The 10,091-nt window shown below is 39.9% G+C and overlaps 1 protein-coding gene across 3 annotated transcripts in view; it reads left to right on the top strand.

The window, feature by feature from the left end:
- The window catches only part of PPP6C (protein phosphatase 6 catalytic subunit), a 39,130-nt gene that overhangs the window by 764 nt on the left and 28,275 nt on the right, over window positions 1–10,091 (top strand). The gene's annotated exons all lie outside the window — the stretch shown is intronic.

Here is a 10,091-nt window from a genome sequence, read left to right as displayed (position 1 = left end):
AGGGGAAGACGGTGGGCCGGAGCGGTCTGGTAGTGATGTCAGAGAACGGCTGGTCGTCCCTCCTTCCGTACGCCTCGTCTCAATTGCTTGTTAGGAGTGTTGCTTTAGTTCTGTTAATTCAGATATGAACCCATTTTCCGGTACGTTGTTGAGCTAATTTCAGTGGATAAAGTAGTAGGGCCTCAATACAAATACTTTTCTGCGTGAGCGGTGGCTGCCTCTTAAGTTGTTTCCTCATAATCCCTTCTTGACTGAAGATTTCCTTTTCTTGGTTTCCCAGAGGAGATGAGTTGTTCCTCGCTACTGCCTAGTGCAAGTAACAATAAATGTATGTGTGGATAAAGGAATGAATGTAAGAGAAAAGGAATGTAAGTTTTTGGTATCTTGCTTTTCTGAGAAGTGTTTTCATGCACAGCGCTTAGGTGACAGTGTTCAGCGGATAGTGCCAGTGCCTGTTTGTTCAGTTAACTTTGATTTGCTGTGTGGTAAGTGGGTAAACTGTTGGTAGTTTTGAGTTTTTTGTTTTTTTTTCCTTTACTTTATGGATGTAAAGCAATTTATCTTTGTAGATTTCTCTTAAGGAAGAGATTACTGGTTTTTTCTTTTGCTCTGTTCATACAGGAAGTTGATATTTAACATCAGTCAACAAGTATGCAAAATGTTTAAGGTCACACCAGCTCTCATGGATGTAACTTCATTGTACTTACATGTTAATTACATGTGCTCTACGATAGGGGAGTCATTCTTGTGCATTTCCTTTATTTATTTATTTATTTATTTATTTATTTATTTATTTATTTATTTAAAGATTTTATTTATTTGACAGAGAGACGCAGCGAGAGAGGGAACACAAGCAGGGGGATCGGGAGAGGGAGAAGCAGGCCCCCCGCCTCGCAGGGAGCCCAACGCGGGGCTCGATTTCAGGACCCGGGGATCATGACCTGAGCCGAAGGCAGACGCCTAACGACTGAGCCTAACGACTGAGCCACCCAGGCGCCCTGCATTTTTCCCTTTTAAATAGGATACTTTGATTAAAATGAGGACAAAGCCAATACTAGCAGTGTAGCTTTTATTTATGTTCATCTGCGTCCTTCAGACATTTTGTGGCTTCCTTCTGTTTAAATGCTTTTTAAAGGAACCAAGGATACAACCAACATTGGGACCTAATTCGTGGAAAACTAACCAGCTATCTTTTGGTAGCATTGTTAATTCCATAGATCAAGTTGATTTTCTCGTATCAGTGATTGGATGTGGAATTTTCTGGTTTTTTTTAGCACGTGTAAAGCTGTTTTGAGCTTTGTTTTTAATGAATAAAATGTTGCTTATTATTACAGTGTGTCTTGATAATAACTTGCGATTGGCTATATGATTTGGAAGATAATCAGTTGGGTTTTCTTTAGATCTCTTAGTTTGATAAACATTAGATTTCCTTCCCACCTTAAGGAAATAGAGGTATTAAACCATTTCATTTCCCTTTGCAAACCTATTGGGCTGTACTTAGTGTATATCTGTTTCTTTCTTTTTTTTTTTTTTAAGATTTTATTTATTTATTTGAAAGAGAGAGAATGAGGGAGAACACATGAGAGGGGGGAGGGTCAGAGGGAGAAGCAGACTCCCTGCCAAGCAGGGAGCCCGACGCGGGACTCGATCCTGGGACTCCAGGATCATGACCTGAGCCAAAGGCAGTTGCTTAACCAACTGAGCCACCCAGGCGCCCAGTGTATATCTGTTTCTTAATAAACTTTCTTTTTTTCAATCTTCTAGCAACTACTGGGAAAAAATAATTATGAATATTTCTCTATAAGTGGATGCTTTTCTTTGTTTTGGAAGTGGTTTTATTGGATGAATTTAGTTGTGCTGTTCATGTCTGGTGTATTTTAAAAGAAATTTAATTTTGTTTCTACTTCTTGGCATGAAATGGAAACTAAAATTAGACAAGCCAAGTATTCCAGGAGCACCTTTTCTGAGGCTTTAGAGCCAAAATAAAAGATTAGAGGAAAAAAATCATTGGAGCCACTTAATGATCATTATGGAAAAGATTTGTTCTGGTTAGAAAAGAAGACAGCAATTCACCTCTGTGTTTAATTTGACTAGAAGTTGGAGGTACTAAATAAAATAATAAGTGCATAGGATGTTCTACATCTAATTATGATTTCTCTATATCTAAATTGGAAGTGGTCAGATCATTAGTACTGGATTGAATCTGCATAACTGTTCTGTAGGAATAAAGATGAAATATATGAGAGTGGGCCAAAACAAAACATTTCTTAAAGAGCTCAAGTGGTTCTCATCCACAATTAAGATTTCAGAGAGAGTAATAGGAGATAGAGATTCCATATCTGGCCAAGTGGAAGAATGAATGATAAAAGGCGGGTGTACTGAATACTTCAGAATTTCAGAGGAGGAAGGGTTCTATAACTTGGGGATTGTTTGATCTCTTGGACAGTTCTTAAAGGTGGCATGTAGTTAAAGAGATTGCATAAGGAATTGTGCAATTCCGTAATAACCACTTTTATGAATTAATAGTTAATGTAATCTTTTTGGAACTCACTTTTATGTTTAGTCTGAGCCATCTCTGAGTTCTTCATATAAGGCTACTTGCTCAGCAAAGTTATACCTTTACTTGAAATGCCTCCATAAAGCTTCAAAAAATTCTCCTTTGCTTTTTTCTGAGATTTAGTGAATAGCCTTTTGCACCTCCTCATTCCAGACACTGATTTTATAGATTCTCATCATATATGGTAGTCTTTATCCTTCCGGATTTGCAATCTGTTAATCTAGTCACTCATCTTAGTGCTTGTTTCATTGATTGTTCCATTTACCCAAGTTGTTTGGTTTTTTGTTGTATCTTTTTCAGGTACTGCAGGGAAAACTGAACACGGTGTGGTAGTTAGGGACATACTAGAGCATTATATAGGGCTGGAAGAGTGTTGTGTTTCCAAGACCCTTTCTGATAATACCTGGCATTTTGTTTGTCTTTTGGGCCACAGAATCACATTCCCCTATGTTTTATGAAAACAGTCTACAACAGTGCTGTCTGGTAGAAATGAAATGCTCAGAAACATGAGCCTTGAATGGTCACATTTAAAAAAAATAGAAAGGAACAGTTGAAATTAATTTTAGTAGTATTTTATTTAACTCAATTGCAACATGTAATCAATATAAAATTATTAATGTAATATTTTGCCCTTTTTTGAGTACTCTCTGTGAAATGTGTATATTTTGCATTTATGACACATCCCAATTTGGACTAGCCACATTTCAGGTGCTCAGTAGTTATGTGTGGCTATGGGTGTTCTGTGGGAAGATACACATCTCTAATGACTCCCTAGTCCCTTTTCTAGAATTTCAGAGCTAAGAGAGAATCAGAGTTCTTCTAGTTCCATACCCTTCTTACTTTACTGAGGGTATACTGAACTTCATTCATAGAGTTTATGATCTGCCCGAGGATGTGCACCTAATCAATGAATGAAGTTGGAAATCTTCCTGTGCAGAGCTCTTAATGACACAATTAATAGCTTTTTTTTTTTTTTTTTTTTTTTTAGGATGACAAGTAGCATGCTTTTCTAGGTACATCTTCCACTTCATCACGTTTCTTTTTTTTTTTTCATCAAGTTTCTTTTTACCTTCCATTCTAAGCACATTGGACTGCCCTCTTCTGACAATATGCTCTATACTTTCTCCATCTTTGTTTCTTGCTCAGTCTGTTTCTGTCACCTAGTATTTTTAATACTTACATAGCACAAATAATAAATCATTTAATAATCTATGAGTTGGCTACTAATATTTGCCCCATTGATAGATAGGTAACTGAAGCACAGACAGATTATAAGTATCTTTACGTGGTTATACAGCTAGTAAGTAAGTGGAGGAGCTGGGATTCAAACTTAGGTAGTCTGGGTCCAGGGTTCACATCTATAACTACCATTTGTGTTTCCTCTATACAATATCCTCCATGTCCCTTTTGAGCTCTGCCTCAGATGCCACCTTCTCCATGCAGGGCTCCTGGATTCCACGGCCAGAATTATTAGCAATGATTAGAATGTACAATAGCTGCTTACAGTTTTCAGAGTACCTTCATGTCCATTCTGTCATTTACACAATCCTTGTGTAAGGCAGAACAAATATCAGAGCAGGACTTGAGGTTTATTTGGGTTTTGCCACAGTGACTCAGTGGAGTATATACCTGCATTTATTTGCTATTGAAAATTCCCACTTTTGGGGCACCTGGGTGGCTCAGTTGGTTAAGTGTCCAACTCTTGATCTCAGCTCAGGTCTTGATCTCAGGGTGGTGAGTTCAAGCCCCTGGTTGGGCTCCATGCTGGGCGTGGAGCCTACTTAAAAAAAAAAAAATTCCCTTTTTTTTTTTCTGTACTGACCTTTGCCCCATAGCACCTTATTGCTCCTTTTACCACTCTGTGTTGTTATGATAGCAAATATGTCTGTCTCTACCATTAGACTACAAACATCTTGAGGGCCAGGATCATATTTGTTTATTTTTGTGTTCTCCATAGTCTTAGAACACTGTCTTGTATGTGATAGACAAACAGTTAAGGTTTGTTGAATCTAATTGTATACTGTTTTGCAACAAACATTTCTTCAGATGTCTCCTTTTGTCAAGTACTGTTCCCTATGGGTGCTAGAGATAGAATCTGGTACTTCTTTATGAGGGGCTCTCAATATAGTAAAGGAGATAGAGAGGTAAACAAATGATTGTTGCATGGTGTGTTAGTTGCTATAACAGAGGGCTGTTCAGGATATTGGGGAACATATTAAAAGCATCTAACTGGAACTAGAGATGGTTTCACCAAGGAGGAACAATGAGAGGATGAGCAGCGTGTGTTCAGGTAGACAAAACAGGAAGGAAAGAAATGTGCTAGCAGAATAAATACCATATGCAATCGTATAACTTAATCTGAAAGAACATGGCTGGTTCAAGTAGTTTGGTATGGCTGGAGGTGGTGCTGGGAAGGCAGGCAGAGGCTAATCATGGAAGACTAGGCTGATAAACTTGGATTTTTATCTTTTAGGCGGTACATGGATAGACACTTTGAAATGCTTTTATATTTCAGGGAAAAACAAATCATACTGTGACTTTGGGATGTTGTTTAAAATGTAGCTAACTGGGGTGCTTGGGTGGCTCAGTGGGTTAAGCATCTGCCTTCAGCTCCGGTCATGATCTCAGGGTCCTGGGATCAGGCACCATGTTGGGCTCCCTGCTTGGCAGGGAGTCTGCTTCTCCCTCTCCTTCTGCCTCTTCCTCCACTTGTTCACGTGCTCTCTCTCTCTCTCTCAAATAGATAAATAAATAAAATCTTTAAAAAAAATAAAATGTAGCTAACTAAAAAGAAAAGTAGATTCAAAGAAAACTATTACAGGGATATACTGTTGTATGTGGTAGGAATATGACAAAAATCATAAAGATGGTATCTGAGTAGAGTTTTGGAAACACTGCCATAGAGGAGTGCTCTTGAGAAATTTTTAAGGACTGTGACAGTAGGTTCTGGCAACATTTGTGGACCATGGTTTGGAATGGGCAAAAATGTCATAGAAGCAGTAGGCCAGGTGACATGAGAATTTAAAGTAAGGCAGTGACAAGTGATTGTGGTGTTTAAAAGGAGATGGGGACCCCTGGTTGGCTCAGTTAGAAAAGCATGCAACTGGATCTCTGGGTCATGAGTTCAAGGCCCGTGCTGGGTGTACAGATTACTAAAAAAATAAATAAATAAAAGGAGTTGAAGAAGGTATACTAGGACCTGTTGACAGGTTAGGTCTAGGTTATGAGGAAGAGAGAAGAATTCAGTGTAATCTCAGGTTCTGGCATAGATTACTTAGTAAATACTGTAACTAGATTAAAGAATACAAGGGAGTTTGGTTTGGGCTGTACTGAGTCTGAGATGCTGCCAAGTCAAGATATTGAGGTAGAGATGTCCAGATATGTGTTGGATTCACAGGCTGGTAACAAATATTTACTGATTGTCAAATGTGCTCCAGACATAAATAGCTCTAATAGTAGTAAACTCAGAAGAAAGGTCTATACCATTGATTCTCAGCTGGGGGTGATTTTGCCCCTGAGAAGATATTTGGCAGTGTCTGGAGACATTTTAGATCGTCACAGCTAGGGAGTTGCTATGGGTATATAGTGGGTATAGAGGCCAGATACGGTGCTAAACATCCTATAACACATAGGAGAGCAGCCCCCCAAAAGAAAGAATTATCAGTAGTGCCATGGCTGAGAAACTCTGGTTTAGACTGAAGATATGGATATTTCCTTCTGGATTGTAAGGGTGTGAATATTAGTATCATTTTGGATTCCAGCTCCTCATTCCCAGTGATTTGTATTATAGTAGAAATTCTATACAAAGGCTATGTAAAAAATAATTTTAGATAGATTTTTATTTCTTAAGCCAAGAGATTGTATAAGTACTAGTATGTTGAAGTAAATAAAGGAAATGATATGTTTTAGATAGCAGGGTCAAAACAGAGAATCACAGAAATTTAAAACCCAGTGTATTTGAGGGACAAGAGGGGACAGAGAGACAGGAGCAGAGAATAGAATGGAACCCTAAGTATCTTGAAAAAAGGTAGAGAAGGGAAATAGGGTCTTCTAGGAAGGGGGCTATGAACCCCTATTTGTTCAAGATTAGGAACTAATTGGGCACCGTGGGGAGAGATGGGTATCGTTTGCCCCAAAGTTGGATAAGATTGAGAATCTTGCCTCAGAGACTGTTTTGGAGTAGTAAGAGAAACCACGCTTTGTACAAACTGAGCAGTAGAACAAAGCTGTGAAGGGCTTTGGAAGAAAGGACCATGTGTCTTCCCCCATGGCAAGGCTGGGCTCTCTGAGGCCACTGTGTGTGTAATTGGCTGACTTATATAGAATTTATATTGAGATTTAATGGACTTATTTTTGTGTGTGCTTGGTTTGGACGTGTAAGCTACTGCTGAACTGGAGAGATGAGAGGCAATGGCTTTGGCTTAGAAACTCAACTCTCTAAATCCTCAGTTGGGACTGCAGAAGTGGCAGTGACAGGAGACAACTGTTATTTTACTCAAGGTAGTGTGCCTAGTCTCGGGTTGAAGATGCTGCCTAAGTAGTTTACATGTGTTCCCTAGACACTCTCCAGTTTTTGAGATTGGCAAGGTTTCACAGTAACATTCTTGAGCTTATGTTGTACTGTTACTTTCAGGTCAGCACTGGGGGGTGTGGGCCAGTTACCAGGGGTGACTTGCAGTTCAAAGGGCATTATGGGCTAGGAGAGCCAGACATACGTGGGTACAAATTCTAGCACATTCATATATGGGAATCATGGAGTCCCTCAGGAATCTGTGCTGTGATTAGTTTCAAAATGTTAATTTGTTCCAAAAAGGATATAGAATGGTTTACAAAGGTGTATTCAATATAGCAAGATAAATTACATATAGAATAAGTAAGAAAAATGAGACAGAATGTAAAGTTAGGAAACCAAGATGGAGCCAGCAGTAAAAGTAAGACTTGTTTTGTTTTTTAAAGATTTTATTTATTTACAGAGAGACAGGAGCAGAGAATAGAATGGAACCCTAAGTTCCAGTGACGGAGAGAGACACAGCAAGAGAGGGAACACAAGCAGGGGGAGTGGGAGAGGGAGAAGCAGTCTTCTTGCTGAGCAGGGAGCCCGATGCAGGGCTCGATTGCAGGACCCTGGGATCATGACGAGCCGAAGGCAGACGCTTAACGACTGAGCCACCCAGGCGCCCCTAAAAGTAAGAATTGTATATAAAATAAAAGCTGTGATGACCAGATTACTTCTTTGAGATTAAGCCCTAAGCTTTCAAGGAGTCTACTGAAAGATAGAAACTGATCAGCTAAAAAATTCCCCAAGTCTAAAAGATGACAAACACAAGCTACTCAGGAAATCACATCTGTCCTTGATAAAGGGAGCAGAGACGGTCCTCCCCTGGGTCCTCCTTGAAGGTAACTGTTTAATAACAGCATCCTATGCATCTTGTTTATAGTCTACAGGATGACAAGCTCTGTTCCTGTAATGCCCCTTACCACAGGTAGATGGCGTGACATTAAAGTGTAATTTGGGAAAAAGTAATTGGGAAAGGAGGGCAGTATAATGCAGGGTGATGACAGGCCTCGCTAAAGGACAGTTTGGCTTATTTCAGAGTGGAGTTTATAGTAGGCTTCTTTCTTCTCTCTCTTTTTTTTTAAAGATTTTATTTATTCATTTGACAGAGGGAGACAGAAAGATAGCATGCACAAGCAGGGGGAGGGGCAGGGAGAGGGAAAAGTAGGTTCCCCTCGGAGCAGGGAGCCCAATGTGGGGCTTGATCCCAGGACCCTGGGATCATGACCCAACCCAAAGGCAGATGGCTAACCTACTGAGCCACCCAGGCGCCCCTATAGTAGGTTTCCTTAGGTAACATTTTAGTAATTGATGTTTTAGGGGTGTAAGCAGTGGAGCCCCCAAGTTTACAAGTAACCAACAGCTTTGTGAGGGTGGGCAAGTAGAGAAATCAACATTGTAGGAGGCAGAGAACTTTTCTCTTTCAGAGATGCATTGTGGAGAGAAGAATGGGAGGTAACTTCTTTGGTGGTTTGTGTCCAAGGATGTGTTGGGGGAAATATATATTCAAATTGTACTCCTGGTATGGGTTCTGACCTTCTCTGATAGAAGTTTGGCCTGTTCTTAAAAGATATAAAATCCAAAAGGAAGTGTGGATGGGACAGGTGCCTGATAACATGCAGGTCTCATGGGCAACACACAGAAAACTCTGCCCACTCTTGTACAGATTACAGCAAAGCATTTCTACAAATACGTTGGTAGAATTCTCTTTGAGAAGGTTTGGTGAGTGTACCTAAAAAAAATTACAAATATTAATTAGGCAAGGCATTATACCTAAAAAAGGTAGATAAGGTCCCAAGATAGGTACTTGAAAACATGACTGTATTGTTTTAGGGGCTTCTCGTCGGCTCAGTTGGTTAAGTGTCCGATTCTTGGTTTCGGCTCAGTTCGTGATCTCCAGGTTGTGCGATCGAGCCCCATGTTGGGCTCTGCACTCAGCAGGGAGTCTGCTTAAGATCGTCTCTCCCTCTCCTTCTGTCCCCCCCACCCACATGTGCTCTCGTGCACGTGTGTGCTCTCTCTCCCCCAAATAAATAAATAAATAAAATATTTTTAAAAACATCACTGTATTGTTTTATTTTAAAAATTGTATAACATCGGGGCACCTGGGTGGCTCAGTCGTTAAGCGTCTGTCTTCGGCTCAGATCATGATCCTAGGGTCCTGGGACTGAGCCCCGCATTGGACTCCCTGCTCAGCGGGAAGCCTGCTTCTCCTTCTGCCACTCCCCCTGCTTGTGTTCCTCCTCTCGATATCTCTCTGTCAAATAAATAAATAAATAAAATCTTAAAAAAAAATTGTATAACATCAGAAACAAAATTTCAGAAATGTTTGAAATTGGAAGGATAGCCATGTCCATGAGGAGTAGTTTTGAGTGATTCTCATCAAGGTGGTAATTATTATTTTTTAACAGGTAATATATATATTTAAATAAAATAATAGCTTTATTGAGAAATAACTTAAATATCATAAAATTAACTTTACTTATTTTTAAGATTATTTATTTGTTTTTAAATTTTAAGTAGGCTCCATGCCCACTGTGGGGCTTGAACTCAAAACCGTGAGATAAGAGTGGCATGCTGTCCTGACTGAGCCAGCCAGGTGCTTCTTTAAGATTTTATTTTATTTATTATTTTTAATTTTTTTTTTTTAAGATTTTATTTATTTATTTGACAGAGAGAGAGATAGCGAGAGAGGGAACACAAGCAGGGGGAGTAGGAGAGGGAGAAGCAGGCTTCCTGCTGAGCAGGAAGCCCGATGCGGGGCTCAATCCCAGGACCCCGGGATCATGACCTGAGCCGAAGGCAGACGCTTAACGACTGAGCCACCCAGGCGCCCCATTTTATTTATTATTTTTAAAGGTTTTATTTATTTACTTAGAGTGAGAGCACAGAGGGAGAGGGAGAAGCAGACTCCCTGCTGAGCAGAGAGTCTGATGGGGAGCTCGATCCTAGGACCCTGGGATCACGACCTGAGACATA

The sequence above is a fragment of the Mirounga angustirostris genome, unplaced genomic scaffold, assembly GCF_029215605.1.
Source record: "Mirounga angustirostris isolate CCGP_5_RB_7025 unplaced genomic scaffold, mMirAng1.0.hap1 SCAF_15, whole genome shotgun sequence".
In the NCBI taxonomy this organism is placed as follows: Eukaryota; Metazoa; Chordata; class Mammalia; order Carnivora; family Phocidae; genus Mirounga; species Mirounga angustirostris.
This window is presented reverse-complemented; position numbering and strand designations above follow the sequence as displayed.